General features: G+C 49.3%; 1 long non-coding RNA gene across 1 annotated transcript; it reads right to left on the bottom strand.

Moving 5' to 3' along the window:
* Positions 1 to 1,155: 1,155 nt before the first annotated feature.
* Positions 1,156 to 6,783, bottom strand: LOC144162044 (uncharacterized). Its single transcript, XR_013320586.1, has 3 exons — positions 6,685 to 6,783; positions 2,905 to 2,964; positions 1,156 to 1,197 (listed from the first exon to the last, which is right to left on the bottom strand). It is a non-coding gene; the product is annotated as an uncharacterized LOC144162044 (long non-coding RNA).
* Between the last annotated feature and the right edge of the window lie 1,117 nt (positions 6,784 to 7,900).

The following is a 7,900-nucleotide window of genomic DNA, read 5'->3' as shown; positions in this document are numbered from 1 at the left end:
CCAGGTTCGCTCCGACTCTTCTTGCGGTGCCCGGTGGGCGGGAAATGAGCTAGTGGGTCGGATGGCCATTCCCCTTTTCCTAATTATATAGCTGATTTGAGCGAAGTTTACGTTAAAAGGGGTGTCAGTACGATTCTAACGAGGCAAGCTATGAAATGGACCAAACTTGTGTTTTGTTTTCATCGCCCCTTTAAAGAAAGGCATTGGCGAAGGTTGAGGCTCCTCGTTTGTTCATCCCTCCACCTCCGTTCGTGGTATTATAAAGATTAACTAGCACGACCAAGACGTTTGCTGCAAGGCCTTGTCTGAGTATGCGAAAAAAATTAGTAGTGGCTTAGTTCTGCTATGCCAGGATATACATAGCGTGAGCTAAGGTTCACAAATCCAGTCCAATCCAGTCTAGTCCAGTCCAGTCCAGTTCAGTATAATTCAGTCCAGTCCAGTCCTGTCCAGTCACTGCTCCTCGCGCATGCTCAGCGCGGCTCTTCACGAGCCACGCGAAACGGCTATCAAGCGGCTCCGGTGCAGCGTCAGACTTGGCTACTGCGCAATTGAGGCGCCCACCTGGGCACGCGCCGGTGCCAGTGAGTCTGCCGCGGCTATAACCAAGTTTCCATCGAGCGGTCGTGCTATAACACAACAAAATCCACTTTAATCCAATCCAATCCAAGCTAAGGCAATCCAATCCAATCCAATTTAATCCAATCCAATGCCCCTCGCGCTTGCGCAGAACGGCCCTTCACTGCACACGTGAAACTGCTCAACCTCGGCCAGTGTAGCTTCCGCTACAAAATGTTCAGTGCGCAAGACGCCTGTCTATGACACTCGAAAGTCTGGCTGCACCGGTGGCGTCTGCTCATAGCGCCTGATCTGAGACCGGTAGCACGTGTAACCCAATAAACGCGATTTGTTTTCGATCCAAATATTAGTGGCTTCCACCTGTCACCTCACGCTGCGACGCAACAGTCAAAATTACTCGCAGCGCGAAAGTAAACGGATCACTCGGCTGCGTTCAGTCAGAAATTGATGCTTTCGGGAGAACTTGTAAGCGCATAACGTTCTCCGAGTTTCTTTATTATACGAAAGAAACACCCAGGCGCGACAACAATGTCTTACTAGGGAGTTTCTCAATCAGGAGAAAAAGGAGGTGCTTACCGTATCTCGGAAATCTTCTCTCGAACATGTACAGCAACGCGTCTGTGTATTTGAAATCAGAGAACAGCGACATTATGATGAGCGCCAATACTTCGACGGCCAGAGTACTACCGCGATGTCTGATCATAGCGTGCTAGGCTTACTGCACACATAACACTCTCGACAGACTTCACACAGCCCGAGGTACACAAATCCTTGCCGTTCTTGCCCCCTCAATTAATGTCCCGAGCAAAACTAACGGGCACGCTCTGAATATGTGCATGGGGGAAACTGAAAAAAATTACTCCATCTCCCCGAAGGGAACTATGTGGTGATGCAAAGCATGCGTTGACGAGCGGCATCCGGATCCGCTTGGCGACGTTGGCGTGCCGAAGCGGCTTCACTTTCTCGAAGTTTGGCATCCGCTGCTCGACGTCGACGTTTCGAAGCGGCGTCGCGTTGCCGAACGCCATCTGGATCCGCTGCTCGGCGTCGACGTTTGCCTTCTGCATTTCGAGCTCTCCTCTGCGCAGCCTTGTCTCCAGAGGTGGTCGCGGTTCTGGGAGTGAGCTGGCTGGCGCTGGTTGAAGGTGTGCCAGCCAGTTCGCTGACAGAATTGTTGGCGTCCATTCAGTTAATCGGACAAGCAGCAACTGAGGGAGCGGCGCGCGGAGAGGAGGAGAGAAGGAGCAGCGCGCGCTATCGCACAGCTGGCGTGGAGAGAGGGAGAGGAGGAGAGCGGCGTTATTGCACAGCTAGTGGGGAGAGGGGGAGAGGTGTGGACGGACGCCGACAGACATGGCCAGCAAGACAGACAGACAGCAAGAGATGCTTTGCATCTAAAAAATCGAGTCTTACTACGCTGATTGCGAGCGGCAGCGCTGGAGCGGCAGGAGGGCCGCTTGGTGATTCCGGATTATCTTGTTCACAAAGTGAAAACAATGGTTGAGTCGGTACGTCGAAACGCCGACGTCCTGCGGAAGCAACGAACGGCACACGAAATGCCGAAGGCGGAAAGATACTACGGGGACATACACCATTTCTATTGTGATGGGAGAATACGGCATACTCAGTTATTTTGCCGAGTTACGTCGCTGCGTTATGAGTCGCTGAGCTTTGTGCTTCTGAGTGGGGAAGTCGCGAGACACGCAGGACGATAAAAGGGCCGTCCTTGAGGCTGCATTTCTCCGTGATGCAGTGTTGCGACGACACAGCGTTCCCTGATCGTAGGCCACGCAGGCCCACGCTCGCCTCGTACTTTGGGGATGCGTAATTTCGCAGTGGCTGGGGCCCTCCCGTATTACTGCGTGCGTGGTGAGGCGTGTAATATATTAGTCGACGCCGCTCATGTTCAATAGGTGGTACTGTTTCCACAAATCCCTCACCGAGGTACAACCGAACAGCTGAGTCGTATCGTTCAGTGGCTCGGGATCCTAGTTCGGCTCGTTCATCAATCTGTGCAGCTGCTTGGTTGCAACTGCGTAATTTCTTTTTTTTATTTCGCAGCGTTATTGATACTCGGAGCAGCCTTGATGCCCATTGAGATAATAACGAAATGAACAGTTTGTAAGAGAATTGACTAACCATCTTTTGTAATTCGTATGTATTTATTCTGTCGGCCCCGCAACTACACTTAGCATTTGTGTACGCCCTGCAGTGGGCACATTCCGTAGGGAAACTTTTGTTGCTGCATGAATGAGTGAGGCTGGCCAGTGAAGAGGCCAGTGCGTAACCCAACCGCGTGCAGTGAAGACAGGTGCCGTGACTCACCTCGAAAAGCGTTGTGTTGGACCTTAAGCAGAAATATGCCACTCGACTAGGTGACATCACCTGCAGGAGAAGTATCACAAAACGTTACCATGTTCAATAGCGTTCCCCCGAAATGCCTCCTCGCAGCACAGTAATAGTTAGTGGGTCTGTTATGGCTTAAAGGGACCGTGCAACACTTTTTCGACATTTTTGAAATCTGAAATGCTTGCAGAACGTAGTCACCCAACACACCCAGTACTTAGATTAGGGGGTCGCAAAGTGCCCGAGCCAAAAATTACATCAGAAAGCTTCTAAACTCGCTCGAAAGATTTTTATTTCTTCCCCGGTCTTGACGGACTTCGACGGCTCGAATTACGTCATTAAGACCATGTAGCGGCTGTTGACCGGTTTTCCTTCAGTTGCAGCAATGAACGCTTTCGATAGCAACTTAAAAAAAAAAAAAAGCTACAAACCCAAAGCAGAAATGGAAGGCGTATCTGCTGCGACAAGGCAATCACGCAGTGCCGCTCCTCGCTGGCGATAACTACAGCATTCGCAGTGGTTCCATACGTGAAGGAGAGAGTGAAAGCGTTTATCGATAGTGTGGCAGGGTCCCTTTAATAATGAAATGACGGGGTATACGTAAAAAGTGGGCCGAGACAAAGCGCGCCATGCTCGCCCACGCCGCTGCAAGGGCCGCTCATTGGCCGTTCACCTTTACCCGCTCATGCGTCTCGCGGTTAAATCATTCGTGCGTCCTTGAGACCGTTCGCGGCCAGTGGTCATCAGCGCAACTGAAGACTCCAGCGGCGGCAGCCAGAAGCTGGAATCAGGTGAAGCGACAACTGGAGGGTTGAAACGAGGAGGCGTCCCGGTGGCGTGTTTCCAAACGCTTCGCTGCACAGAGCACCCACGTGACATGCGTGATATGACTGCGCGCGCTATTCTTTTGAGTGCCAGCTAAAACGGGCCCACCATACGGGTTCTGTAGCCTCTATGTGGGGTACTGAGTACTGGCGCTGACCGCTTGGGTTCGAACCCCAGCAGGTCTATTAGTTTTTTTATTTTTCATTGCATATTTTTCTTCTAAACCTAATTTATTTTTCTAAACTCAAATCTACGCGTTTTTCTTTTGTCAATAATGATGATTAGGTACATTGTAGGTCGCTTTGTGTTTGGGCGCAGCCAATGACCACGTTTAATTACCGTTCTCCATCACGCCATCATACATTCCACGTGGTTGCTCTGTGCAGGGAAGCGTTTGCAAATACGCATCCCGGTGGGAGAAGAAAATCAGGATACGTGATTTCAGCCCCTATGTGGTCCCGGAAACAATAGAACATTTTTTTCTCGACTGTCGCCGCTTCGCGGCAGCTGGACAACTGCGTTTGAAGGACCCTATCAATTGAGGGTTTGGGATTGAGTCACTTATATTACCTATTAGGGCATCAAATTTGGGGTCTGCAAAAAGGGATATATAGATAATTGTATTCAAGCTATTCTTTCTGGTTTAGGTCGCTTGAATTGTTTAAGGGTAGTAATTAATGGGTAATTGGGGTTTTAATCATCGCGAAGTTTCGTGTTACGGACCCGCCGAGGTGGCTCAGTGGCTAAGGCGTTGTGCTGCTGAGCACGAGGACGCGGGTTCGATTCCCGGCAGCGGCGGCAGCTTTTCTGATGGAGGCCGAAAGCAAAAACGCCAGTGTGTACGAGATTTTGGCGCACGTTAAAGATCCCCAGGAGGTAAAAATTAATCCGGAGCCCTTCACTACGGCGCGCCTCATCGCCTGCGTTGAGTCGGCGTGTTAAACCCTACAATCCATCAATCAATCAATCAATCAATCAATCAATCAATCAATCAATCAATCAATCAATCAATCAATCAATCAATCAATCAATCAATCAATCAATCAATCAATCAATCAATCAATCAATCAATCAGTCAGTCAGTCAGTCAATCAGTCAATCAATCCATCTATCAATCAGTCATTTTACGGCCTCTGTCTTTCCGGAAATACATTTGTATTTTGAGGTACTCACGAATTTAAGCAAGTGGTTTAGCCCTTGCCAATCCCCCATGTGGCTACGTTCCAAAAGCTTTGAAGGCATCGTCATCGTCATGATCATAATCGTGGTGCGTGGTGCAGGGTCTATTTGTTTTGTTTTATTTAAAGATACCTGTCGCCTTTGTTCATCAGATTCAATCTACGCGGCCCTGCTTCCGTTATCGGAAGCTACATTTATCCCGAGCCAAGCCACCGACCTCCTAAAAGAAGGCATCTATGGTAAGGACAGGATGAGAAAATCCGCGAGAAAATAGTGGTTTGTTGCAGGGGCTAAGATCACAAGAAGTCAGCGACGGATTGTCTAGCCAGCCAATCAAGTTGCGAGTGATAAACGAAAGAAAGGACCGACCGATGTGCCTTTTACTATAAGTTGATTGATTGATTGTAGGGTTTAACGCGCCGACGCAACGCAGGCGATGAGGCGTGCCGTAGCGGAGGGCTCCGGATTAATTTTGACCACCTGGGGATCTTTAACGTGCGCCGAAATCTCGTACACACGGGCGTTTTTGCTTTACGCCTCAATCAGAAAAGCGGCAGCCGCGGCGGGGAATCGAACCCGCGACCTCGTGCTCAGCAGCGCAACGCCTTAGCCACTGAGCCACCACGGCGGGTATTTTACTATAATTTGCTTTCTCGGCTTGTCGTATGATGCGGCACGTTAATGCTGCCACGCAATACGGTGGCACGTTGAGTCAAGCACTAGTAATCCACTGGTCAAGAAATTGTCACTCGTTTATTGAAGCCCTAGCACGCACTGGGGAAGATATACGAAGAAAATGTGGTGCGGCCTCAGCGGCCTCTGCACAGTGCAGGGTGCCTACAAACCGTTGTTGCTGGTCTCGTTCTCTCAGATGACATTCAGTTCCTTGAGGGCAGAACGGTTGATACCGCAGCATCGTTACAAAACATTTTTTGTTGCGTGAGCTACACTGGCCGAGGTTCAGCAATTTCGCGTGGCTCCTGGAGAGCCATGCCGTGCATGCACGAATAGCAGTGACGTCACATGGCGCACAGAACGTTGCTCGCTGCCCGGCGTCTCTCACACACCCCACGTGCCCAGCGTCTTCGGCGACCTCCGTTCCGCACGTGGCAGCCCGGTACACTTGATGATAATGCGAGGCGTGGCCGGGTGTGCAACCGATGGCGCGTGCGTCGCAGCAACACCGGCGTGCGCCTGTGGAACCAGCTTAGCTCTGGGGCGATTGGTGACGCTGCCCCAGAGCCACTTGATAAATATGCATGTGTCACATAATGCGTATACCATGTGTGTGTCATTGAAGCAGCAGTAAGCATGATAATCCAGCTAATCCTAGACAACCAGGAAAGCTAAGAATAGATTAATTGATTGATTGTGGCGTTTAACGCGCCGACGCAACGCAGGCGATGAGGCGCGCCGTAGCGGAGGGCTCTGGGTCAATTTTGACCACCTGGGGATCTTTAACGTGTGCCGAAATCTCGTACACACGGGCGTTTTTGCTTTTCGCCTCCATCAGAAAAGTGGCCGCCGCGGCCGGGAATCGAACCCGCGACCTCGTGCTCAGCAAAAGCTAAGAATAACCAGCTGAACCTTAACTCACGCTACGTATATCCTGGCACGGCCGAGCTAAGCCACTGCTAAAGAAACGCTATCGCTTCTTACATCGTGAGACCGAAACGTTAGCGTTATCTGCAACGCTTTCGGTTGTAACAGTGAAGCCCCTCGCACTTCTTCCCGTGAAAATGACACGCTTCTCACCTTAAAGAAGATGGGCGCAACCAGGATTGGCGAAAGGAGAAGTAGGAACTTGACACAGACGCAGTGCTGGAACATTCTTCGGGGCACGCGATCATTTGCCTGGGAAAAAGGCGAGGGAGGGGTGCCTATAGTGCTGCCTCGTTTCCCCAGGCGAAGGCTTTGGTGGTGCAAACTGCCTTCCTTGTTTGGCTGGGGAGCTACTCGGGTAGTCTCATGACGCGGGGTATTTTTGTGTGTGTGTGTTAGTCTTGAGGTGCTCATCACCAGCAAGGTGCGAACCAAGGCGATGAAACAAGTACATCAATGCACTAGGAAACGCTGGTTATAACTGATATTTAACGGAGAGACACGAAGAAAGAGACGGAGAAGCAGTGGTTTATTGAATTGAATTAGCTCCAACAGCTAATTGACATTGTTAACCTCATTTTTTTTGCTTGCATGCATGTACATGAAGGGTACATCCACTGTATGTCCACTGTATGTCCACTGAAGGGTTCATCCAAGTTTCTAGGAATGCTGATGTGGATAAATAAATAAATAAATAAATAAATAAATAAATAAATAAATAAATAAATAAATAAATAAATAAATAAATAAATAAATAAATAAATAAATAAATAAATAAATAAATAAATAAATAAATAAGCAGAACGAGGAGCTAGTTACTCCTAAGTTTAGAGCCACGTAGCTGTTTGGATGAGGCAGGTGGAATATCAGAGTGTCCTTATCAATTGATAGCGAGAAGAAGCCGCTCGACGCCTCCCCAGCACATCGAGTCACCAGAGACGTCCTCAAAAGCACAACCGGCATCAACTACGTGTCTAGAGCGCATGGGCTCCCATGAGCTGGACTACAGTGTGCTCGGAAGTACGAGGAGAGCAGTATTTGTTAAAAGACGATAGTCTTTCCGGGGCTACTGAACGCAAAAATGTCTGTCTGTCTGTCTGTCTGTCTGTAACTCGATTCAGCCAGCCGGCCAAAGTGAACCAAAAGCTGCACAATAGGTTTATATACCCACAGCCAAATCTAAACGTCTAAGACCGCGGTGTTAATGTTCATACTTGCCAACATTGCTGACCGAGAACAAGACATTAGGTAAATATGAGGCAAAAGATCAATACCGAAGGGATATTTGCAGTGTTCCTTTGTGACAAATTCATGGATGCTAGATTTTTGTGATAGCAAATAAAATACTGCATCCACTGCGCAATACATT

This window comes from Haemaphysalis longicornis, unplaced genomic scaffold (genome assembly GCF_048455015.1).
Source record: "Haemaphysalis longicornis isolate Haplotype H1 unplaced genomic scaffold, Haemaphysalis longicornis Haplotype H1 scaffold_12, whole genome shotgun sequence".
Lineage (NCBI taxonomy): Eukaryota > Metazoa > Arthropoda > Arachnida > Ixodida > Ixodidae > Haemaphysalis > Haemaphysalis longicornis.
Note: the sequence above shows the minus strand (reverse complement) of the source record. Positions and strands in the feature narration are given on the sequence as shown.